General features: G+C 39.2%; 1 protein-coding gene across 8 annotated transcripts in view; it reads right to left on the reverse strand.

The window, feature by feature from the left end:
- The window catches only part of NCALD (neurocalcin delta), a 443,801-nt gene that overhangs the window by 366,754 nt on the left and 50,911 nt on the right, over positions 1 to 26,136 (reverse strand). For 3 of the 8 annotated variants that reach the window (XM_068525738.1, XM_068525731.1, XM_068525735.1), the window contains exon 2: positions 12,009 to 12,060. The exons of 4 other annotated variants lie outside the window; for them this stretch is intronic. The gene's annotated coding sequence lies outside the window, so the exon portion shown is untranslated. Of the gene's footprint in view, positions 1 to 12,008; positions 12,061 to 14,812; positions 14,864 to 26,136 lie in introns of those variants that run through there. One more of the 8 variants, XM_068525737.1, reaches the window with a different exon arrangement.

A 26,136-nucleotide genomic window follows, 5' to 3' on the forward strand; every position in this document is an offset into this window, starting at 1 on the left:
AACCAGACCACCCCCTGGTAACAATGCCCTGAGGATGTAGTGAGGTATATGTGTGATACAGCTAAGAAGTCTGGGCCCTATGCCCAGGCCCCGGTTCCACTGTTTGCAATTAGAGGCTTTTTGCCTGTTTTCTAAGTGCTTTAACCATAAGCCTCCTCGATTCTGATGCAACCCTGTAAGGAAAGGGGCCTCAAGAATGGCTAAGATTACACTCTCAGCTCCAAGTCAAATTTAAATTAATTTTTAAAATAAGCATGTAATAGTTCTTACACATCTGTATTTTTTAGACTGAAATTTCTACCTGCTACATTAGTTGAATAAATAAACTGAGAGTAGTAACCCCAGTCACAAAGATCAGAAAGCCAAAACAAACAGAACATTCTTAGCAAAAAAAGAGTATAAAATTAATGAAATTCAATTAATCACTAGTCCCCCAATGCCACAGCAGGGAGAATTTCCTAACTGGAGCAAGTATGTCGGGGCGGTGGTGACGTAGGAAGATTCCAGAGCTCACCTCCTCCCATGCACACACTGAGTCTACAGCTACATATGGAACAATTCCCTCTGAAAAAGACCTGAAAACCAGCTGTGCAGCTGCTTCACATATACAAACAAGAAAAGAGTCACATCGAGGCAGGCAGGATAGGCTGAGCCGTGGTACTGCCATAAACCCCACCCCAGGGCAGCGACCCACAACTGGGAGGGAACTCACAAACCCGGAGCGTCCCCCTGAGGAGAGAGGGGTTCATACCGCAACATCAGCACCCCAACATTTAAGACCTGCACTTGAGAGATGAGCCTCCAAAACATCTGGCTTTGAAAAGCAACGGGGCTCACATCCATGAGACCCAAAGCGCTGTAGCGAACTGAGAAACGCCTCTTTAAGGGCACACACTCACTCGCCAGGGTCCAGCTCAGAAGCAGCTGTTTGAGAAGCACCCAGACTTTATGTCAAAGAGTTCATTTGCAAATATTAAAGCACTGGCCTGAGGGGCTGGGGCCAGCTGGGAACCTCTCCGGGGATGGAGGGCACCATTTCAGCACTCTCCCTCTAGGTGAAGCCAGCAGGCACCATGGTTTTTTTTCTCTTTTTCCTTGGAGGGTGTCACCCTTGCACTCTCCCTCTGCCAGGCTCCACAGCACCACTGTCTCCCAGAGGGGAGTTGTTACATACGTCTGGTGTTCTGGTTTTTATGTCCAGTATCTCAGTTTTTACATCTAGTGTCCTGGTTTTTGCAGCTTCCACCCAGGGGACATCCCTTGAACAGCTGGCTCTAGTGACCAGGGAGGCTTTCCTTTCTGGGTCCCATAGGACTAAAACAATCAGAGAGAGAGTTCTTGGCAGGCTACCACCCCAGGACACCGCACAGACAGCAGACTGAAACACAACCCCAGTCTCTCTGTGAAAGACGTCTATTTGCTTGTCCTGGGCACTTCAGCCAACCTTAGCCACTGGGGACAGACACCAAAAACAACTGGAACTACGAACCTGCAGCCTGCGAAAAGGAGACCCCAAACACAGTAAGTTAAGCAAAATGAGAAGACAGAGAAACACACAGCAGATGAAGGAGCAAGGCAAAAACCCACCAGACCTAACAAATGAATAGGAAATAGGCAGTCTACCTGAAAAAGAATTCAGAATAATGATAGTAAAGATGATCCAAAATCTTGGAAATACAACAGAGAAAATACAAGAAACGTTTAACAAGGACCTAGAAGAACTAAAGAGCAAACAAAAAGTGATGAACAACAAACTAAATGAAACTAAAAATTCTCTAGGAGGAATCAATGGCAGAATAACCGAGGCAGAAGAACGGAAAAGTGACCTGGAAGATAAAATAGTGGAAAAAACTACTGCAGAGCAGAATAAAGAAAAAAAGAATTAAAAGAATTGAGGACAGTCTCAGAGACCTCTGGGACAACATTAAAGGCACCAACATTCGAATAATAGGGGTCCCAGAAGAAGAAGAGAAAAAGAAGGGAACTGAGAAAATATTTGAAGAGATTATAGTTGAAAACTTCCTTAAAATGGGAAGAGAAGTAGTCAATCAAGTCCAGGAAGCACAGAGAGTCCCATACAGGATAAATCCAAGGAGAAACATGCCAAGACACATATTAATCAAACTATCAAAAATTAAATACAAAGAAAAAATATTAAAAGCAGCAAGGGAAAAACAAACAGATAACATACAAGGGAATCCCCGTAAGGTTAACAGCTGTTCTTTCAGCAGAAACTCTGCAAGCCAGAAAGGAGTGGCAGGACATATTTAAAGTGATGCAAGGGAAGAACCTACAGCCAACATTACTCTACCCAGCAAGGATCTCATTCAGATTCGATGGAGAAATTAAAGCCTTCACAGACAAGCAAAAGCTAAGAGAATGCAGCACCACCAAACCAGCTTTACAACAAATGCTAAAGGAACTCCTCTAGGCAGGAAACACAAGAGAAGGAAAACACCTACAATAACACACCCAAAACAATTAAGAAAATGGTAATAGGAACATACATGTCGATAATTACCTTAAATGTAAATGGATTAAATGCTCCCACCAAAAGACACAGACTGGCTGAATGGATACAAAAAAAAGACCCATAAATATGCTGTCTACAAGAGACCCACTTCAAACCTAGGGACACATACAGACTGAAAGTGAGGGGATGGAAAAAGATATTCCATGCAAATGGAAATCAAAAGAAAACTGGAGCAGCAATTCTCATATCAGACAAAACAGACTTTAAAATAAAGACTATTACAAAAGAAAAAGAAGGACACTACATAATGATCAAGGGGTCAATCCAAGAAAAAGATATAACAATTGCAAATATTTATGCACCCAACATAGGAGCACCTCAATACAGAAGGCAAATGCTAACAGCATTTCCGCTTTTATAAGGGGAAATCGACAGTAGCACAATCATAGTAGGGGACTTTAACACTCCATTTTCACCAATGGACAAATCATCCAAAATGAAAATAAATAAGGAAACACAAGCTTTAAATGGCACATTAAACAAGATGGACTTAATTGATATTTATCGGACATACCATCCAAAAACAACAGAATACCCTTTCATCTCAAGTGCTCCTGGAACATTCTCCAGGATAGATCATATCTTGGGTTACAAATCAATCCTTGGTAAACTTAAGAAAATTGAAATTGTATCACGTATCTTTTCCAACCACAATGCTCTGAGACTAGTTATCAATTACAGGGAAAAAAATCTGTAAAAAATACAAATACATGGAGGCTAAAAAATACACTACTTAACAACCAAGAGAACACTGAAGAAATCAAAGAGGAAATCAAAAAATATCTAGAAACAAATGACAATGAAAACACGGCGACCCAAAACCTATGGGATGAAGCAAAAGCAGTTCTAAGAGGGAAGCTTATAGCAATACAATCCTACCTCAAGAAACAAGAAACATCTCAAATAAACAACCTAACCTTACACCTAAAGCAATTAGAGAAAGAAGAACAAAAGAACCCAAAAGATAGAAGGAAAGAAATCATAAAGATCAGATCAGAAATAAATAAAAAAGAAATGAAGAAAACAATAGCAAAGATAAATAAAACTAAAAGCTGGTTCTTTGAGAAGATAAACAAAATTGATAAACCATTAGCCAGACTCATCAAGAAAAAAAGGGAGAAGACTCAAATTAATAGAATTAGAAATGAAAAAGGAGAACAACTGACACTGCAGAAATACAAAGGATCATGAGAGATTACTGCAAGCAACTCTATGCCAATAAAATGGACAACCTGGAAGAAACGGACAGATTCCTAGAAATGCACAACCTTCCGAGACTGAACCAGGAAGAAATAGAAAATATGAACAGACCAATTACAAGCACTGAAATTGAAACTGTGATTAAAAATCTTCCAACAAACAAAAGCCCAGGACAAGATGGCTTCACAGGAGAATTCTATCAAACATTTAGAGAAGAGCTAAAACCTATCCTTCTCAAACGTTTCCAAAATATAGCAGAGGGAAGAACACTCCCAAACTCATTCTACGAGGCCACCATCACCCTGATACCAAAACCAGACAAAGATGTCACAAAGAAAGAAAACTACAGGCCAATATCACTGACGAACATAGATGCAAACTCCTGAACAAAATACTAGCAAATAGAATCCAACAGCACACTAAAAGGATCATACACCATGATCAACTGGGGTTTATCCCAGTGACGCAAGGATTCTTCAATATACGCAAATCAATCAATGTGATACACCATATTAACAAACTGAAGAATAAAAACCATATGATCATCTCAACAGATGCAGAAAAAGCTTTTGACAAAATTCAACACCCATTTATGATACAAACCCTCCAGAAAGTAGGCATAGAGGGAACTTACCTCAATATAATAAAGGCCATATGTGAAAGACCCACAGCCAACATCATTCTCAACAGTGAAAAAGTGAAACCATTTCCACTAAGATCAGGAACAAGACAAGGTTGCCCACTCTCACCACTATTATTTAACATAGTTTTGAAAGTTTTAGCCACAGCAATCAGAGAAGAAAAAGAAATAAAAGGAATCCAAATCGGAACAGAAAAAGTGAAGCTGTCACTGTTTGCAGATGACATGATAATATACATAGAGAATACTAAAGACGCTACCAGAAAACTATTAGAGCTAATCAATGAATTTGGTAAAGTAGCAGGATATAAAATTAATGCACAGAAATCTCTTGCATTCCTATACACCAATGATGAAAAATCTGAAAGAGAAATTAAGGAGACACTCCCATTTACCACTGCAACAAAAAGAATAAAATACCTAGGAATAAACCTACCTAAGGAGACAAAAGACCTGTAGGCAGAAAACTATAAGACACTGATGGGGCTTCCCTGGTGGCGCAGTGGTTAGGAATTCGCCTGCCAATGCAGGGAACACGGGTTCATGCCCCGGTCCGGGAAGATTCCACATGCCGCGGAGCGGCTAGGCCCGTGAGCCACAACTACTGAGCCTGCGTGTCTGGAGCCTGTGCTCCGCAACAGGAGAGGCCGCGACAGTGAGAGGCCCGCTCACCGCGATGAAGAGTGGACCCCGCTCACCGCAACTGGAGAAAGCCCTTGCACAGAAGCGAAGACCCAACACAGCCATAAATAAATAAATAAATAAATAAATAAATTTATTTAAAAAAAAAAAAGACACTGATGAAAGAAATTAAAGATGACACAAACAGATGGAGAGATATACCATGTTCTTGGAAAGGAAGAATCAACATTATGAAAATGACTATACTACCCAAAGCAATCTACAGATCAATGCAATCCCTATCAAACTACCAATGGCATTTTTCACAGAACTAGAACGAAAAAATCTCACAATTTGTATGGAAGCACAAAAGACCCCGAATAACCAAAGCAATCTTGACAAAGAAAAATGGAGCTGGAAGAATCAGGCTCCTGGACTTCAGACTATACTACAAAGCTACAGTAATCAAGACAGTATGGTACTGGCACAAAAACAGAAATATAGATCAATGGAACAGGAGAGAAAGCCCAGAGATAAACCCACGCACATATGGTCACCTTATCTTTGATAAAGGAGGCAAGAACATACAATGGAGAAAAGACAGCCTCTTCAATAAGTGGTGCTGGGAAAACTGGACAGCTACATGTAAAAGAATGAAATTAAAACACTCCCTAACACCATACACAGAAATAAACTCAGAATGGATCAAAGACCTAAATGTAAGGCCAGACACTATCAAACTCTTAGAGGAAAACATAGGCAGAACACTCTATGACATAAATCACAGCAAGCTCCTTTTTGACCCACCTCCTAGAGAAATGGAAATAAAAACAAAAATAAACAAATGGGATCTAATGAAACTTAGAAGCTTTTGCACAGCAAAGGAAGCTATAAACAAGACGAAAAGACAACCCTCAGAATGGGAGAAAATATTTGCAAATGAAGCAACTGACAAAGGACTAATATCCAAAATTTACAAGCAGCTCATGCAACTCAATATCAGAAAAATAAACAACCCAATCTAAAAATGGGCAGAAGACCAAAATAGACATTTCTCCAAAGAAGATATACAGATTGTCAACAAATACATGAAAGGTTGCTCAACATCACTAATCATCAGAGAAATGCAAATCAAAACTACAATGAGGTATCACCTCACACCAGTCAGAATGGCCATCATCAAAAAATCTACAAACAATAAATTCTGAAGAGGGTGTGGAGAAAAGGGAACCCTCTTGCACTGTTGGTGAGAATGTAAATTGATAAAGCCACTATGGAGAACAATATGGAGGTTCCTTAAGAAACTAAAAATAGAACTATCATACGACCCAGCAATCCCACTACTGGGCATATACCCTGAGAAAACCATAATTCAAAAAGAGTCATGTACCACAATGTTCATTGCAGCTCTATTTACAATAGCCAGGACATGGAAGCAACCTAAGTGTCCATCGACAGATGAAGGGATAAAGAAGATGTGGCACATATATACAATGGAATATTACTCAGCCATAAAAAGAAACGAAATTGAGTTATTTGTAGTGAGGTGGATGGACCTAGAGTCTGTCATACAGAGTGAAGTAAGGCAGAAAGAGAAAAACAAATACCGTATGCTAACACATATATATGGAATCTAAAAAAAAAAAAAATGGTTATGAAGAACCTAGGGGCTGGACAGGAATAATGACGCAGACGTGGGGAAGGGTAAGCTGGGATGAAGTGAGAGAGTGGCAGGGACATTTATACACTACCAAATGTAAAACAGATAGCTAGTGGGAAGCAGCCGCATAGCACAGGGAGATCAACTCAGGGCTTTGTGACCACCTAGAGGGGTGGGATACGGAGGGTGGGAGGGAGACGTAAGAGTGAGGAGATATGAGGATATATGTATATGTATAGCTGATTCACTTTGTTATAAAGCAGAAACTAACACACCATTGTAAAGCAATTATCCTCCAATAAAACAATAATAAATAAAAGAATGTTAGGGCTTCCCTGGTGGCACAGTGGTTAAGAATCCGCCTGCCAATGCAGGGTACACGGGTTCGAGCCCTGGTCCGGGAAGATCCCACATGTCATGGAACAACTAAGCCCGTGTGCCACAACTACTGAGCCTGCACTCTAGAGCCCGTGGGCCACAACTACTGAGCCTGTGTGCTGCAACTACTGAAGCCCACGTGCCTAGAGCCCGTGCTCCGCAACAAGAGAAGACACCACAATGAGAAGCCCATGCACCGCAACGAAGAGCAGCCCCTGCTCACTGCAACTAGAGAAAGCCCGTGTGCAGCAACAAAGACCCAGGGCAGCCAAAAATAAATAAAAATAAATAAATAAATAAATTTATTTTAAAAAAAGAATGTTAAATGCAAAGACTCTACAACCACACAAAAAGTTCAAGGGAAAATTAACCAACCCCTGTGGAGAAAAGGGAACCCTCTGGAGAAAAGGGAACCCTCCTACACTGTTGTTGGGAAAGTAAATTGGTGCAACCACTATGGTAAACAGTGTGGAGGTTCCTTAAGAAACTAAAATAGAGTTACCATATGATCCAGCAATCATACTCCTCGGCATATACCCAGAAAAGATGAAAACTCTAATTCAAAAAGATACATGCACCGCAGTGTTCACAGCAGCAATGTGTACAATAGCCAAGACACGGGAGCAACCTAAGCGTCCACTGACAGATGAATGGGTAAAGAAGGTGTACTCTGTGTGTGTGTGTGTGTTTGTGTATATATACACAATGTGTGTATATATATACACAAGGAATATTACTCAGCCTTAAAAAAAGAATGAAATAATGCCATTTGCAGCAACATGGATGGACCTAGAGGTTATCATACTAAGTGAAGTAAGTCAGACAGGGAAAGACAAATATCATGTGATATCACTTATATGTGGAGTCTTAAAAAAAGATGCAAATGAACTTATTTACAAAACAGAAATCAACTCACAGACATACAAAGCAAATTTATGGTTACCAAAGAGGAAAGAGAGGGAGAGATAAATTAGGAGTTTGGGATTAACAGATATACACTACTATATATAAAAGAGATAAACAACAAGGAACGACTGTATAGCACAGGGAACTATATTCAATATCTTTTAACAACCTATAATGGAAAAGAACTGAATCACTTTGCTGTACACCAAAAACTAACACATTGTAAATCAACTATACTTCAATGAAATAAATAAATAATTAAAAAATAATAAACCACTCTTTCCAGTAGTTTTCTCCATGGTAGGTTTGACTTTGTGCACAGGCATTTTAAACTAGAGTTTGTCCTAACTCTCTACTCCTTGATAAGATCCCTAGGGGTGGGAGTTATAGCTGATCTGATTGCTAGAACCAAGTTTATCTCATTTGCTCAGATAGTACAGTGTTCCATGTATTTTGCAGAACTTAATGAAATTCTAACCAACACATTAGGAATAAGTTACTAACATAATATGCGTCTGTGTGATATGAAATTACAGCAGGAAACACACAAGGCCACAAATATGAACTGTTTAAGTAAGATTAGCTACTTCTGCATATTAATGTTAAAAAACGTTGCAACTTCTTATCCATTCATTTTGTCATGTCACTTGCTGACAGAATAAGCAATAGTAGTCACCAAACTTAATTCCATTAAGTAAGTTAACTTCTTTCTTTAACATGTGGAAAATATCATTCTTTGGTTCAGGCTGGGAAACAGAGAGTCCAATTCATGAAATCAACGTTCTAAGGAAGCCTAGTTTGGGATTCACTGCTGTGAAAAATCTCCTAGCAATTCATCCATCACATCCATTCTATGAGTGTCCAACAAAGCTTTCTGAATGCTGTGGAAGCCAGCAGGTGGTCAGAGTATGCTACATTACATTTGCCTGGATCCCCAGAGGGAACTCTAAAATAAAAAAGATAGGCCCTGGGGCTTCCCTGGTGGCGCAGTGGTTAAGAATCCGCCTGCCAATGCAGGGGACACGGGTTCGAGCCCTGGTCCAGGAAGATCCCACATGCCGCGGAGCAGCTAAGCCCGTGCGCCACAACTACTGAGCCTGCGCTCTAGAGCCCACAAGCTACAACTACTGAAGCCTGTGTGCCACAACTACTGAAGCCCGCGCACCTAGAGCCTGTGCTCTGCAACAAGAAAAGCCACCACAATGAGAAGCCTGCGCACTACAACGAAGAGTAGCCCCGGCTCATTGCAACTACAGAAAAGCCCGCGTGCAGCAGCGAAGACCCAATGCAGCCAAAAATTAAATAAATGAATAAATAAATAAATTAAAAAAAAAAAAAAGATAGGCCCTTACGCCCAGGCTCAAATTCTAACCAATAAGCAACTATGTTGTAGTCTTAAGTTGTTGACCAAGTAGCTTCTACCCACTTAAGATGATAACCTCAGCTCACCTGAGTTGGAAATCTCTTTTTTGCTTATAGGATAAGTGATTTTCCAACCACAGGAAAGTTTAGAATTAAAGATAGGAATGAAATCACTCAAACTTAAACTTATGTGTTAAATTTAGGAATAAGTTTTGTAATCATCAGGACACTTTGTATGCATTTGGTATTTATTTGTAAAATTTAAGAACATCTGATATTTTAAAATCTGACAGATTTTTTTTAAATTTCAGTTTAAAATGTATGATGATTTTAAGAGTCTGAAGGTGAATGTGCATCGTTTAATTTAGCATTTATTCACATATTAGCAATTACTAAGCATATTCTTTGTACCCAGAACTAGAAGAATGCAAAGGAATTAATACAGTATTTTAGGGCTGAAAGGGCCCTGTTGTAAAGAAGTTTATATACTGGTGCTTGGAGTTGAATTCTGGGCCCCAAAACTTCATATGTTGAAGTCCTAATGCCCAGTGTCTCAGAATGTACCTTATTTGGAAATAAGTCATTGAACGTGTAATTAGTTAAATTAAGATGAGGTCATACTGGAGTACGGTGGGCCCCTAATCCAATAAGACTGGTAAGAAACACCTTAATCTCTGATTTCTAGGCTCCAGAACTGTGAGACAATAAATTTCTGTTGTTCAAAGCCACTAGGTTCCTGGTACTCTGATATGGCAGGCCCAGCAAACTAATACAACTAGTTATTTACTTATTGCCTCTTAGCTCCAAGCCCAGCATTCTCTTTTCTTCTCTGGGATGTTGAGGATGGGACTCTGCAAAATTGATTTCACTAACTCTCTTGTCAGCTGGCTTCCTGGAAGTTTCTGCCAATACAAGGCACTAGAGAGAGACTGGAAGCTGAGAGGAGAAAGAAGGGACTTCCTTCTGGTTTCTCGTTTCTGTCAGCATTACACCAACAACAGTACAAGGCTGGCCTCAGTCCCCAGTTTCTCTCCACAATGCCAACACTAACCATCCCATGTCTCCCTGGATGTGCTGGCAGCTGGGCCACACCCTCCTGGCAGTCAAACTGCCAGCTGCTGCACAACGTCACCAGCCAGGCTGCACCCACCTGAGGTCCAGCCCATCCCCTCCAGGCCCCTCCCCAGAGCTCCTAGGTCTCATCTTCCTACCTCCTCCCTGCTGCTTCTTGCAGTTACTACCTCTGAGTGACTTCAGCATTTCCTTTTTGCACTTTCTGATTTCCAGTACACACAGAACCAACTCCCTGTGTGAAACCTCTGCTATTTGAAATACTTAGTGTGGTTTTGGGTTTTCTGACTGGATCCTGACCGATTTAGCTTACAACCCCCATAGAGAGACAAATATACAAAAATTAAAAAATATAAGCAGGTCAAGAGTCACGATAAATAATGTTTGCAATGTGCAGGTAAACACTTCCAATTTGATGTTGATGAGAATAAAAACTAACTCAAATTTTCTGCTGGGAAGTTTGGGAAAATGAATCTAAAGATAAAATGTACACAGACTGAGTCCTAGAATCCCACTGCCAGAACTGTATCCTAAGGAACTAATCAGATAAATGCTCAAGATTCATGTACGAGTATGCCCATTGCAATATTGTTTATAATAGTAAAAAAATAAAAAATAAAAAATTTACCAAAGATGTCCATCTACAAATCACTGATTAAATTATTTTACATACATACACACACACACATACACACAAACACACACACAAGAAACCCTAAGAAGCTATTAAAATAATGGAGCTCTATATTTTTTGACATGGAAATAAACTCATATCACAGAACATTACATGACAAAAGCAGATTTCCAAATAGCAGGTATAGCATTAAAAAAAATGTGGAAAATAATTATAATTATTTCATAACAAATAAGTACAAAAAGTAATTATTTCTGGGTGGTAGGAATTCCGGTGATCAAAGTGCCAGGTGCCTTGGGGCAAAGAGAAGTGTTCTATTAATAATAGTCACATAGCCATGGGGCGACCTGGCCCTGCCCTTCAGCAGGTCAGAACCAGCCCCATGGCCCCATGGTCAGCTCAAACAGCCATGTGGGCACATAGTCACACCCTGTAGGTAGGCAGCTACCTAATGCCTCCCCAGGCCACACAGGAAGCCTACTCTGCAACCAGTGGCCCACAGCCTCCACACTAGGCTTCATAGCCAACCAGGCCAGGGGCCAGCCCTGTCTACCAGTGAGCCAAAGTAGTCAGCCCCTCCACAACAGGAGGTTACACACAGCCCATAAGGGGGGCACCCTCAGAGCATACAGCTCCAGTGACAAGAGGGGAGTGTGCTGCTGGGCCCCACAGGACGTCCCCTACATAAGTCCACTTCTCCAATATCGGGAAACACAACCGACCTGCCTGATACCTAGAAATAAACACAAAGAACTGGGCAAAATCAGGAGACAAAGGAATATGTTCCAAACAAAGAAACAAGACAAAACCTCAGAAAAGGAACTAAATGAAATGGAAATAAGCCATTTACCTAATAAATAGTTCAAGGTAATGATTTTAAAGATGCTCACTGAACTTAGGAGAAGAATGGATGAACACAACAAGAATTTCAACAAAAAGTTAAAAAATATAAAGAAGAACCAAACAGAAGCTTAAGAATACAATGACTGAAATTTAAAAATACCTTAGAAGGAGTCAACAGTAGATTAGATGATACAGAAGAATGGATCAGTGATCTGGAAAACAGAGTAGTGGAAATCACTCAAGCTGAACGGAGAAAAGAAAAAACAATTTTTAAAAACGGGGATAGTTTAAGAGACCTCTGGAACAATATCACACATACTAAAATTCACATTATAGAGGTCCCAGAAGGAAAAGAGAGAAAGGGGCAGAAGAAATAATAGCTGAAAACTTCTCTAACTTGGGAGATGAAACAGACATCCAGGTCCAGGAAACACAGACAGTCCCAAACAAGATGAACCCAAAGAGGTCCACACCAAGACACATTAAATTAAAATGTCAAAAATTAAAGAATCTTAAAAGCAGCAAGAGGAAACCAGCTACTTACATACAAGGGAACTCCCATAGACTATCAGCTGACTTTTCAGCAGGAACTTTGCAAGCCAGAAGAGAGTACACAACATATTCAAAGTAATAAAAGGGAAAAAAAACTACAACCAAGAGTACTTTAGCCAGCAAGGTTATCTTTAGCTTTGAGGAAGAGATAAAGAGTTTTAGAGACAAACAATGCTAAAAGAGTTCAGCGTTACTAAACTGGCTTTACAAGAAATGTTAAAGGGACTTCTCAAAGTGGAAAAGAAAAGGCTACAACTAGAAATATGAAAATTATGAAAGGAAAATCTCACTGGTAAAGGCAAACATACAATAAAGGTAATATAATCAATCACTTATAAAGCAAGTAGTAAGGTTAAAAGACAAAAGTAGTAAAATGATCTATATCTGCAATAAGTAGCAAAGGGATACACAAAACAAAAAGATGTAAAATATGATGCCACAACATTAAATGCGGGGCTAGAGGAGTAAAATGTAGGGCTGTTAGAATGCATTCAAACTTAAGAGATCATCAGCTTAAAATAATCACTGATATATAAGTTGTTATATCTGAACCTCATGGTAACCACAAACCAAAAATCTAAAATAGATACACACCCACACAAACGAGAAAGGAATCCAAACATACCACTAAAGGTAGTCACTGAATCGCAAGAGAAGAGAGCAAAAGGAGAAGAAACAAAAAAGAACTATAAAAACAACCAGAAAACAATTAACAAAATGGCAGTAAGTATGTTTTTATGTATCAATAAACACACAGAGTGGCTGAATTAATTTTTTAAAAGCCCCATATATATGCTGCCTACAAGAGACACACTTCAGATCTAAAGACATACACAGACCGAATGTGAGGGGATGGAAAAAGGTATTCTATGCAAATATAAACAAAAAAACCCCAAAAAGATTAGTGAGAATGTGGAGAAAAGGGAACCCTCATGCACTCTGGTGGGACTGTAAATTGGTGCAGCCTTTATGGAAAACAGTACGGAGGATCCCCCCCCCCAAATTAAAAATAGTACTGTCATATGGTTCAGCAATTTCTCTTCTGGGTATTTACCCAACAAAAACAAAAAAACTAATTCAGAAAGATATATGCACCCCAATGTTCACTGCAACATTATTTACAGTAATGAAGAGATGTAAGCAACCTAAGTGTCTACTGATATATGAATGGATAAAGAAGATGCATGTACATATGCACAGTGGAATATTACTCAGCCATAAAAAGAATGAAATCTTGCTATTTGCAACATGGATACTCCTAGAGAGTATTATACTAAGTGAAATAAGTCAGACAAAGCAAAATACCATGTGATCTCACTTATATGTAAAATCTAAAAAACAAAATAAGCAAGCAAACAAAGCAAAATGAAAACAGACTCATAGATACAGAGAATAAATGGGTATTTATTCACCAGAGGCAAGGGTGTGAAAGGGGTCAAAATCTGTGAAGGGGATTAAGAGGTACAAACCTCCAGTTATAAAATGAGTAAGCCATGGGGATATAATATACAGCATAAGAAATATTGTCAAGGGCTTCCCTGGTAGCGCAGTGGTTGAGAATCTGCCTGCCAATGCAGGGGACATGGGTTTGAGCCCTGGTCTGGGAAGAGCCCACATGCCGCGGAGCAACTGGGCCCATGAGCCACAATTACTGAGCCTGCGCGTCTGGAGCCTGTGCTCCGCAACTAGAGAGGCCGCGATAGTGAGAGGCCCGCGCACCGCGATGAAGAGTGGCCCCCCTTGCCACAACTAGAAGAAAGCCCTCGCACAGAAACGAAGACCCAACACAGCCATAAATAAATTAATTAATTAATAAAAAATATATATATATTGTCAATAATATTGTAATAACTTTGTATAGTGATAGATGGTTACTAGACTTATCCTGGTGATCATTTCATAATGTATGCAAATGTCAAATCACTATGTAGTACAGTGAAACTAACATAATATTGTCTGTCAACTACATTTCAATTAAAGAAATAAATAAACAAATGTCATAAAAATACTTATAGAATACTGTTTTAATGTCAGTATGTAAATGCTTAAGAGAACCAAATATATAAAATGTTGAAAAATTCAACTATTTGGAAAAAAAATCACCCTGCATTTATATTATTAAATCCAAATTTACAAGGGTATGCATTCTTTTATTTTTCTCTTTTCTGTTATTTCTACCACTCTCATTTTTTTCAAGGTGATCCATATGTATTTAACACCAATAACACAGTTTATTCATATGCTAGCTCTTAATCGACGTGTGAGCCTAATCTAATAGTAAAATGTCAGCCAATATGGAAGAAGACCTGTGGCCTCAATTCAAAACTGCCTTAAATATTTTATCGACATACTGCTTAAACTTCTAACAGCATCTCTGCTGCTTGCAAAGAAACAAAGAAACAATGGAATTACCTTCTTAGAAACAAACTCATCGTGCAATGGAAGAAACATCTTTTTCCAGCCACATGGACAACAGAATCTATGAAAGAAATGGCTACTTGCAATCAAAATGCAAAAATGGGTATCAAAGTCCTATCAGTGCTTTTCCTCCTGGGAGTCATCACAGCTCCCAGGCTGCCACTTCACAGTCCCATGAATCTTCAGAATGGGCAAGAGCTGCTGCGCACTGGGAAAAGACCACCACCCACTCACATGAGCCCTCATCCTCACTCTGTAACACAATCTCACTCACAAAATCCAAGTGCATACTAGAAATCTAAAAATAACATTACTCCTGGAATTTAAAAGCTCAAAACTGAAAATTTCCCAGGCTTCACTCCAGTAATACTAAAAATGCAGATTTTTTTTTCCTACACCAACAGAAGCTTGGGGAATTGGGACTGAAGGCAATGAAGTCCAGGAATCCATCTGCTCCGTGATATCCTGGGGAGAAGCAGTCACTGCTTTTTCAGAAGTCTCAAAATGCTTAGCAAGAGTCGTATAGAACATAAATAACACGAACATACCATCAGAGAAGCATCCTGGAACTGGGAACCACAAACCAGGCAGAATGACCTGGAGAATCTTCAAAGTACCTGTAGCAACCCTTACAAATCTAGATGTACCAACTCACAAAAGTGGGTTTTAACCAGCATCCTTTTTGTTGGTGGTGGTTTACTGATCATGTAGAATAGTAAATTACAGCTTTAATTTCATTGTTTTCCCCATCATCATTTAAATAGTCAACCAAAATTCTCTTAATATCTCCCATGTTTAACGTACTATGGCTTTGCCTCAAGAATCAGGTCTCAAGTAGCTCACAATCTGGTGGGGGAAGAAAGAAGTGTACAAGAATTTTGCAATATGGCAAGAAAATTTTAAAAATAAAAGGCATAAATATTAGAAAGGAAGAAGGAAAACTTCTTTCTTAGCAGGTGACATAATTATGTGCCTTGAAAATCCAAAGGAACGTATCTACAAACAACCATAACAACTAGTATGTGAATTAAGGAGGAAACAAGATACAAAATTAGTATACAAAAGCCAGTTGCATTTCTATATACTAGAAATCAACAATCAGAAAACAAAATTTAAAAAGTAATACCATACAATGGCATAAAAAATCAGATACGTGGGAATAAACTTAACAAAAGATGTGCAAGAACCCTACACTGAAAATATTACTGCTGATGAAAGAAGACCTAAGCAAGCAGATTGTTAAGATATCAATTCCCAAATTGACCTATAGGTTCAACAGAGTTCCAATCAAAATCCCAGCAGGCAATTTTTTTTCAGAAACTGACACTCTTATTCTGAAATTTATATTGGAATTCAAAGGATCCCAAATAGCCAAGACAATTTTGAAAAACAAAAACAAAGTTGGAGGCCTTAAACTTCCAGACTTTAAGATATACTATAAAACTATAGTAATTAAGACAATGAGCAAAAACTTGAACAGGCACTTTACAAGAGATGATATACAAATAGACAATAAGTATATGAAAATGTGCTCAACATCATTATTGATGATAGAACTAAAACCACATGCTTCATTAAAATCACAGTGAGATACCACTACACATACAATACTATGGAAAAGATGTATACCACCATCAAATGATGGTGAGGGTATAGATCAACTCTCATATATTTCTGGTAAAAATGTAAAATCAAATAACCCCTTTGGAAAACTATTTGGTGGTTTTTTGTAATGTTAAACATACACCTACCCTATAATCTAGCAATCCCTTTCTAGGTATATGTGCATGAGAAAGAAGAATTTGTTCAAGAATATTTATAGTATCTTTATTTATAATTGTGAAAAACTGGAAACAACACAAGTTCACCAACAGGGGAATGTATAAACAAATTGTTATAGAATGGAATTCTATACAGCAATAAAAAAAAAAAAAAGGAACAAACAATTGATGGACACAATAGCGTGGATGAAATTCAAAAGCATTATCTTGAGCAAAAGTAGCCAGACAAAAAAGGGTACATATTGTATGATGCCACTAATTTGAAGTTCAAGGACATGAAAACTAATCTACGATGACAGAAATCAGAACACTCATTACCTTTGGTAGCTGGCAGCAGTTATTAACTGGGAAAGACCATAAGGGAACTTACTGAGGTGATGAAAATGTTCTGTCTTGATCTGAGTGGTAGTTGCACAAGAATATGCATTTGTAAAAATTCACTAAGTTGTACAATTAAGATTTTTTCATTTACTATACATAAATGATATCTCAACATGAAAGAAAATATAGAAATAACCAGATGGTAGGAGGATAAAATGTTCCAGAAAAGATGTGCATGTAAATGGGTATTGGATGGTGAAATTTCTATCTGAGGTGGTAGTGAAGAATGGGGGTGGGGGCATTACATTTAAAATGACTCTTGAAAGAGGGAAAAGACTTGAATCTAAAGAAATGTAGAGTGAAGGTGAGAGAAGGAAGAGGATACTGCAGGAGAGAAAACATTACGCATTGCTATGGTCTGAGTGTTTATGTTCCCCCCAAATTCATGTGCTGAAATCCTAACCCCCGAGATGAGTACTGGGAGGTGAGGCCTTTGGAAGATGCTTAGGTCATGAGGGTGAAGGCTTATGAATGGGATTAGTGCTCTTCTAAAAGAGACCTGAGAGAGCTAGCTTGCCCCTTCCACCACGTGAGGACACGGTGAGAAGGTACCATCTATGAGAAAGCAAGCCCTCATCAGACACTGAATCTGCTGGTGCCATGATCTTGGACTTCCGGCCTCCAGAACTGTGAGAAGTGGACGTTTGCTGTTTATGAGCCATCCAGTTTATAGTATTTTTGTTATAGCAGCCCAAACACACTAAGACACACATTAAGTGAGAATCGGAACTGAGGTAGATGTGACAGGAACAGAGAAGATGTGAAGAATATTACAGAGCCAGAGTGTACCTGATTTGCCAAGTCATAAAACACAAAAACTGGAGCTCAGGAGAAAGGTCAGAGCTAAAGATGGTTAAGAGAGTGAGTCATTCTTAGAGAGGTGATGTGTACAGCTGGTTAATAAATATTTGTTGGGTGGATGGATAGACATAGAGGATGGACAGATAGGAGATTGAATCAGATTGTCAAAAGAAATATACCAGGCTTAACCGTATAAAACTGCTGGTATCTAACCACTTTTCAACCTTCTAAAAATTGCAGTTTCATATAGTTCGGTCTAACAGAGAAAGAAAAGATAGAGGTCAAGAGTATTTCTTAAGAAGAGGAGGAAAAGCCAGAGAAAAGAGCAGACAGGGGAAAATGCAAAATAATAATGATAATAGCAATAACAAATGTATTGCCTTAATTTAAAATTTTCTAAGTAAAAACTCTTGCCTAAGGGTATGAACTGACAATTTACAGAAGATACACAAAGACAAAATTCATATAAGAAATATTCAGCATCACAATAACCAGAGAAATAAGCATTAAAACCATGAGATACCATTCCAAAGATTTTTTTTTTTAATAACAGTATATGTTTCTGGCAAGGGTTTAGGAAAACATTCTCACACATTTCTTTAAAAAATATAAATTCACATACAGACTTTCTAGAGAGCTACTTATCTGTATGTAAAAATTCTTTAAATTTTGCACATTTAATTTATTATGAATTTATTTTGTGTATAAATGTGTTATGTGTATGGTGAAAAATGTATTATGTGTATAGTAAAAAATATGCATACATAGATATATGTAGAAAGATGTTTACCACAACCTAATGTATAATATAAAACATATTAAAGTAACCTAAAGGTCCAATAATAGGGAATTTTAGAATATTATACAGTTATTTTTTTAAAGCCACCCTTTTATAAGATTATTTAATAATATAGGAGAAAGTTCACTATATAGCTAATCTCCAAGATAACACTTTGAAGTTGTCCCCTTTTTGCAGATGAGGAAATATAAATATATAAATACACATATATATTCAATAAAAAGAACATCTGAAAGAAAATACACCAAAATCCCTACACAGTAGTATTATGGTAAATTTTTTTTAATTTTTAATTTTCTTTTTTTGTTTTTAACAACAGCATGGATTACCTAATTTTCAAACAAACTAAACATTATTTATTTTGAAAAAAACTATTGCCCTCAGATTGTCAGGTAGCATACAAAACAGTCCAAAGGCGCACAGATGGGTTTACCACAAAGCTTCTTCAGCTTTAAGCTTCAGGACCGCTTCTGGGGGCACATGGGCCTTCCCAATACTCTAGGTGGGTCCTAACAGTGTGCCTACATGGTCATTTGTTTCTTTGTTTAATTTTGCATAAATAAGCTATTTTAAGAGCAACTGGTTAAAACAGTTGTCTCGACCACAATCTCTCCTCCATCAGACTTTGTCTCAGTTTAGGTGGCATCGGAAGTGCCCTGGGCATTTTGGGTCTGGATAAAAGGAAGTTGAGTTGGGATATATTTAGTTTGGGGCTTCACAGGACATATTAATAAGGTTTATGATCATTTCCAGGTATAGTTAAGTTATTGCTGGCTGTCCCAGGGTAGATACGGTTTTCAGGAATATTCCCACCACCCACGGCACTGACTCACCCATTGTCATTTGATGAAGGTGCAAGGCCAGAAGATGTGAACATGTCTTAGGACCTTAGGCACTTCAGGGTGCCCAGTACTAGAAGTATGTAGGCTGAAGGAGAAACAAGTTTTGAAACATACAGAGCCAGAAGCTAGTCTACAGAAAAAAATCTTCCAATCACCAGAGGTGTAACAGAAGTTTCAGCTCTCATTGACATCTACAGTCATTTTTCAGGACTCCATGGGACTACAGAGGTACTAAGGCAGAGGATAAGCTAGCAGACAGATCTGGTGAAGGAAATGGCACCAGAAGCAAAGCCTAGCATCCACAGGTTGCTTCTCTAGTGTTGATCCAAGCATCTGGACAAATTGCTGTTCTAATCTGTGAAGTTCTCCCTGTCTTTAACTTTTACCTCAGAAGTTCCTGACCTTGGTATAACAACTCATTCTGAACCCCTAAGAGTCTGACCTGACTTCCTGTTTGTCACATTTACTTCCTTTGGTATCTTAATCCTTGTGCCCCAAAGCCAGACTGGTTACCTGTATCCTTCTCCTCACTGGTCTCTGGGTTTCAGGAATCAGGCTTCATGGTCTTCAACCCTGACTGAACTTGTATCAGCAACTTTCATGTCAGTTCCACAGGAAATCCTCAACCTCTTGCTGTGGGCATACTGCCTTACACAAAATATTTATGAGTTATGGGCATACAGATTTATACACACCTCTTTCTACAAAGGACTTGAAGAAGCTATAAAATATATGCATAAACTAGAATTTTTCTTAATCAATTATGGGCATTTCAGTTGTGGTTACATTCAGCTATGAATCTTTGATTACTGCTACTCCACATTCCTTATGTATAGCTTTCTTCCACTGCTCATAAGATGGCTGCTGTATCTCTCAACATCATAGCTGCATTCCAGGCAAAAGGAAAGAGGAAAGTGAAGACACAGCACCACAGGCTTCTACTTAACATCTCTTTGCTCAGAACTGAGTCCCATGGCTACCTTTAAGGGTACGGAATTGAGTTTTTAACAGGGTCCACTGCTGCCCTGTACAAAATCAGGGTTCTGTAAGAAAGAAGGGTGACACAGAGCAAGTAGCCAACTAACAGCAAGTGCCACACCAAGGAAAGTACAAACCATGTAGATGTTACCAAAGTCTGTGTGGTTCAAAAATTTGTCCTTATGTGTCTGTGAGTATTTATATAATATTATATGCTTCTATGATTATGTCAATCTGCTAAAAATTAACACTCAATAACCCAGATAAGTACTTACAGAACATCTTAGAGTTCCCCTTTTCTCCTTCGTATTTCTCCCTTCTGAAAATTTCCCCTCCTTATTTAAATCAATAATAGAATCTTAATGATAAACTTGAGAAGTTTGACAATGTGTATCAAGACTCATGTAATATTCCTACATTTTAACTCATAATTAGGGTTGCCAGATTTAGCAAATAAAAATGCTGGATACCCAGTTAAATTTGAAATTTAAATAAAAATGAATACTTGTTTAGTATAAGTATGTACCGAATATTACATGGGACATACTTGTACTAAAAAACTACTCATAGTCTATTTGAAATTCAAATTTAACTGGCATCCTGTGTTTTATGTGGCAACCCTACCCATATTACTGCTCCTGGGACTTTATCCTACAGAAAGAATGCAAGAGTAAAGAAAAGAGCCCTGCAGTGACATAATAGTGAAAAACTGAAAACTAAGCAAATGCCCTCAAAGAAGAGAACAGTAAATAAACTCTGGTCATTCTAATCTATGGAATAGTACACAGGAAAAAAAACCCATTAAATTATTTTTAAAATTATAGAAGCATACGCAAGTTTTGTGTATGCTATAATTAAAACACTAAAAATACATACAAATAGCAGAAAGACCAAAAAGAAATAAGGAAAGAAAAAAAGTTGTGTTTATTAGGAAAGATTTGAGATTTTCTCTCCTTCTCAACTTATGAAATATCTTGATAATCTTTGTAAAATATCTTGCTAAGAGAACACTGCTGAGTTATGGTTAGTAACCAAGTTGAGCTGATCACAGAGGTGTGCAGATGAGGGAAATCAGTGTCATCCCCAGGAAGGTGCTGAACCACCTGGCTTCTAGATCCTGGCTTTGCTGGTTCTAACAGAATGCCTCCCTGAAAATGAGACCGAGGGGTTGGGAGCAGAGAAACGGAATAAGATTTTAGCAGCCATGTAGCACTTGCCACATTTCAAAGGTATTAAATTCAACAATCTGAGTGAGAAAGGTCAATTCTATTATCATAGTTGATATGTAGAAATAGAAGCTCAAAATTTGCCAGGGAGGATACATCCTCTCACAGCAAGAAGAATCGAGGGAACTAACACAAATAATACCTGTATTCATCTAAGAGGTTCTGGATTGATTGAGTTCTCTCTGACTGTTTCTCTAAGCATGGACCTCTAATGCTGCTGATCAGGAACTGTAATTCCATACAATGAATGGCTTGCCTTCCTTTTTCAAGGATGCACGCCTTAAGCTGTTTTTCTAATGGCGATGGTGGATTTGTACAATCACCTACAATTTTCACCCTGCTGTGCCTGTGGCCCAATTATGCCTCAAATCTGCACAGCAAATCTGCTGGCCAGGAATGGAGTGAAGCAATGTTAAACCAGCTCCCCCAAACACCCGCTTCCCTTAGAGGACCCCTCTGAAACCGAGTCTCTTAATCAACATCTACTCACAGCATTCCCAAACCTAAGTCGTGCTCCCTTCTCTCTCTCCTAAGGGGAACTTGGGATGCCTTAGCACTCTCTGAGTGAAAGATTTATTCCGACAGAACCTGTATGAGGTTGAGAGGATCATTTCACAACTGCCTGGAGAAGTGCTGACTATGATGGTGGCCCCATCCTATGGTTCCTCCATGGGGCACAAGATACTTGATACTTGGGGTTATTGACACTGGATTGTACCCATGGATGTGGACGTGGAAAGGAATTTTAAGGCTGGACCAAGAAAGGAGAAAAGGCAAAAAGGTGAGAAGAAATCCAGACACTGGTGGTACCAAGGGCCTCTAAGATCCTTTGGAAAGTAAAAAATAGAACTAGTAAAAAGTCTGTAAAAGTGAGATAAATTAAAAGAAAGCTATGATGTGTGAGAGAGAGAGAGAGAGAGAGAAGGAATATCCTTAAGACTCTGTCAACAAAATTTCAATTATATTTTAGGCAGGTTTTAGACTCTCCAACCCGTCCTTTTTCCTTCTCAGGATATCTGATCCTGCCCACAAAACTCAGTGGACCTCAGCAGGCTTCATACCCCATTCATTTGGGCCACTACTGACTGGATCAGGGGTACTTAGCAAACTTGAAGGACACCTGCACCTTGGTGGACTAGTTATCAACTGAATTCAGTGTCTCTGGAATTTGACTTCCTCCTCAGTCTTTGCTGGCTCCCCTCCTCTTCCTCACCTCTAGATGGTTGGAGTGCCCCAGGGATTAGTCCTGGGCCTCCTTCTCTGCGCTATAAACACAGTCTCTCTAGGTGATCTTCATTAGGCCCCTGTTTAGAAGTAGCTCCCAAATTCCTGAGCTCTCTCATGCTCCAGATTTAAATATCCAAGTAGCTCCTTGACATCTCCACTTGGATGTCTAGGAGACAACTCAAAACTCAACATGTCCAAAACATAAATTTAATTTCTCCCCTCAGTCCTGTTCCTTTCCCAGTCTTCCCATGTCAGCCAATGTCAACTCCATTGCAGCTAACTCCTCTAGGAAAAAAAGTAGTCATCAACCTTGATTTATTTCCATCTCAACACCCCACATCCACCTCACCTACAATCCTGGAATATCCCTAAATGGCCACTTCTCACCAGCTCCACTGCCTCCACCCTGATCCAGCCACCATCACCTCTTGCAGGGAAAACTGTAATAGTCTCCTACCTGGTCTCCTTGCATCCACGCTTGCTCCTTTACATTTTATTTTCATATAGCCACCAGAGTGATCTTTTCAAAATGTGAATCAGATCATATAACTCTCCAACTTAAGATCCTTCCGGTGGCTTTCCATTTCACTTAGAAAAAGTCCAAACTCCTAACTGTACTACAAGTCCTTTTGTAAACTGCCCCACTCTTCACCTTGCAGACCCCATCTCCCACCGCTTGACCCCTCATTCATTACACTCCTGCCACTATGACTTCTAGCTGTTCCTTCAATCCATCACTTTCATTCCTGACTCAGGGCCTTCACACATGCTGATCCCTTTGCCTGGAATTATCTTTCCTAGATCTCTACCTTGCTGGCTCTGCTCATCATTCAAGTCTAGTCAAATACTACTTGACCCCTGTCTTTAAAGTGGCATAACATCCTCCATCTCTATCACTCTCTATCCCATCATCTTATTTTATTTTTTGTTCATTCATCTATATCTGAAAGTATATTGTTCATTCATTTGTTTGCTTGTTTATCTGATTATTGTCAGAACCTTCTGCTAGAGGGCAGGACTTAAAACACGGACTGGAGCATAGTAGGTGCTCATCAATACTTGTTAAATGAATGCATATGAGTCTTAGAATCTATAGACAGTCAGTGGTGAGTTCGACCTGGTAAGTCACAAACACTCAAGGTTGGGAGCCATACTGAACCTAGCAGAGGAAGCTGGCTGAGAGAAGACAGGGGCAAAGGTGAAAGAAGCCAGACAACCCCTAAGGGCTAGAGGCCAGGGCTTCATTTTCTAGTCATTTTCCTGCTGCAACTCGCATGTGGCCTGGCTGCTTCCAGAGACCCAGAAGCGTATGTGTCTTTCTCATGACAGCCAGTTAGTCCCTGGCAAAGTTAGAATTTGAAGATAGGAAGGATTAACTCTTCCTCTCATGAAACATGATCTCTATACCCAGTACGTGGAACCCACTCTTTTGAAGACAGTCACGGCATGATAGCCTTCACTTTCCAAAAACGGGAGAACATAAGCAACTCTGCCACCCAGGATGCAACTTTCATTAAATAAGGCTTTATTTAAAGTTACAACTCTGCATTTCTTTAAAAGGTTACGGGCGTAACAGCAATGGGCCGTATCTACAGAAACAACTGCTGCCGTTTTAACAGTCCTTTTCTCACGCACCTCCTACAGCTAATCACTTGACAGCTTAAAACGAATATTAACTGCAATGCATAATTAATAAATTGGATTACTTTCCCTTTGCACATGCAAACATACAAAGCAATCTGCCACCAATTAAGGAAATCCCATCATGCCACAAGGCGTTAAATCAAAGTTAAAGAAGTGAGAAATTAAGACACAGAGATAATGGCAAACTTGCCCAAATATTATAAAGCACATCCAGCGAAGTGCCACAGCAGTGAGGCAAGACTACCGCGTCTTCTGCCTCCAGTTATTCATGTCTTGTCAAATAATGGGAAAGACCTGATTGCAAACACATAGCCATTTCATTGCACTTCTCAAATCTTTTCAATAAAAATAGATCCCTGCTGCCACCCACCTTCTTTTAAAAAAATAATCCACCCAGGAAACAGTCACCTCTCTTCCAGTGACTTCACATGAAAAGTTCATGTGCTCCAGCAGCCAGCAGTGTTTGCTATTTTGACTTCTTACTTAAGAGTTCCATTATTCTGAACAATCCCAAGCAAATACCTTTATTTAAACTACCCCCAACTGACCTTTATAGCCTAATACTAGGTTCATCTTGGCAGTTTCCTGTAAGCATTCATTTCAAGACTGACCTGCAGAATTATCCAAAAACAATCCACCGTGTCATACCACAGTCTTTCAGAGAGCACGAATGCAGGGGAAAGTGGGCCAAATGCTTCGCTGAGGATTGTAAGGGTTGCCTCCTGAGTACAGCATTGTTCTCTTCCTGTCGGAGCTGGTCATGGAACTTCAGGGGACCTCAACCCAAATGGATTAACGTTTTCTTCTCAGAGGCTCGACAGAGCAGGGAATTTAGCAAGTGTTCCCACTAATCAAAGGGAACACCTTGGGAGTTTCATTTCACTTGGAAGGAAGGCCCTCAAATAAAAGCATGGGCTCCAGGGAGCCTCTTGGGGACACTAAAAGTCGGTGACCATTCCACACAGGGGGCATGAAGGGCTTGGGGCTCCCACAAAAACTGCAATCACAAGGAGATATCAGGACTGGCGTGTGTCATTCCTAATCAATGGTTGTCAAATTACATTCTGCCCGTGGGGTACGAGGAACTCGAGCTGCGACTAGGTCTTCAGCTCACTCACTAGGCATTAAGGCAAAGCTTCTAAGAGCGTGCAAAGGTTTAAGGGTTAGAGATACGGGAAAAGTGTTGATGTTAGAGAAGGTTTGGAGGTTTTTTTCTTTTTCTGTTTTGGTTTTTTTCCCCATAGTGTGTTGTTCAGACTACCTGCATCATAACCACCTGTGGTATTTGTTAAATATTCAGATTCGTGGGCCCCTCTCCTTATGTTCTGAATCTAAATCGAGGGCAGGGGCCTGGTATCTGCATTTTATGCACACTCCCCAAGTTTGAGAACTGCTCCCTTAAGAACAGAAGCAATAAAGGGGCTCGTTTATGACCCTTCTCTTGGTGGTTCATCCCTTATTGTCAAAAAAAAAAAAAAAAGAACAAAATATTGTTTTAATAATGTTAGAAAATGTACTGTTTACAATGTCAATAAATCACACAAATGCAGTATGACCAGCCTAAGCCAGGTCTGCTTAGAATTCAAATGCATTAGCACATTACTTTTGAGGTTAAATCTCTCATGAGTCATTTGGTTTT

Source organism: Eschrichtius robustus, chromosome 17 (genome assembly GCF_028021215.1).
Source record: "Eschrichtius robustus isolate mEscRob2 chromosome 17, mEscRob2.pri, whole genome shotgun sequence".
Classification (NCBI taxonomy): Eukaryota; Metazoa; Chordata; class Mammalia; order Artiodactyla; family Eschrichtiidae; genus Eschrichtius; species Eschrichtius robustus.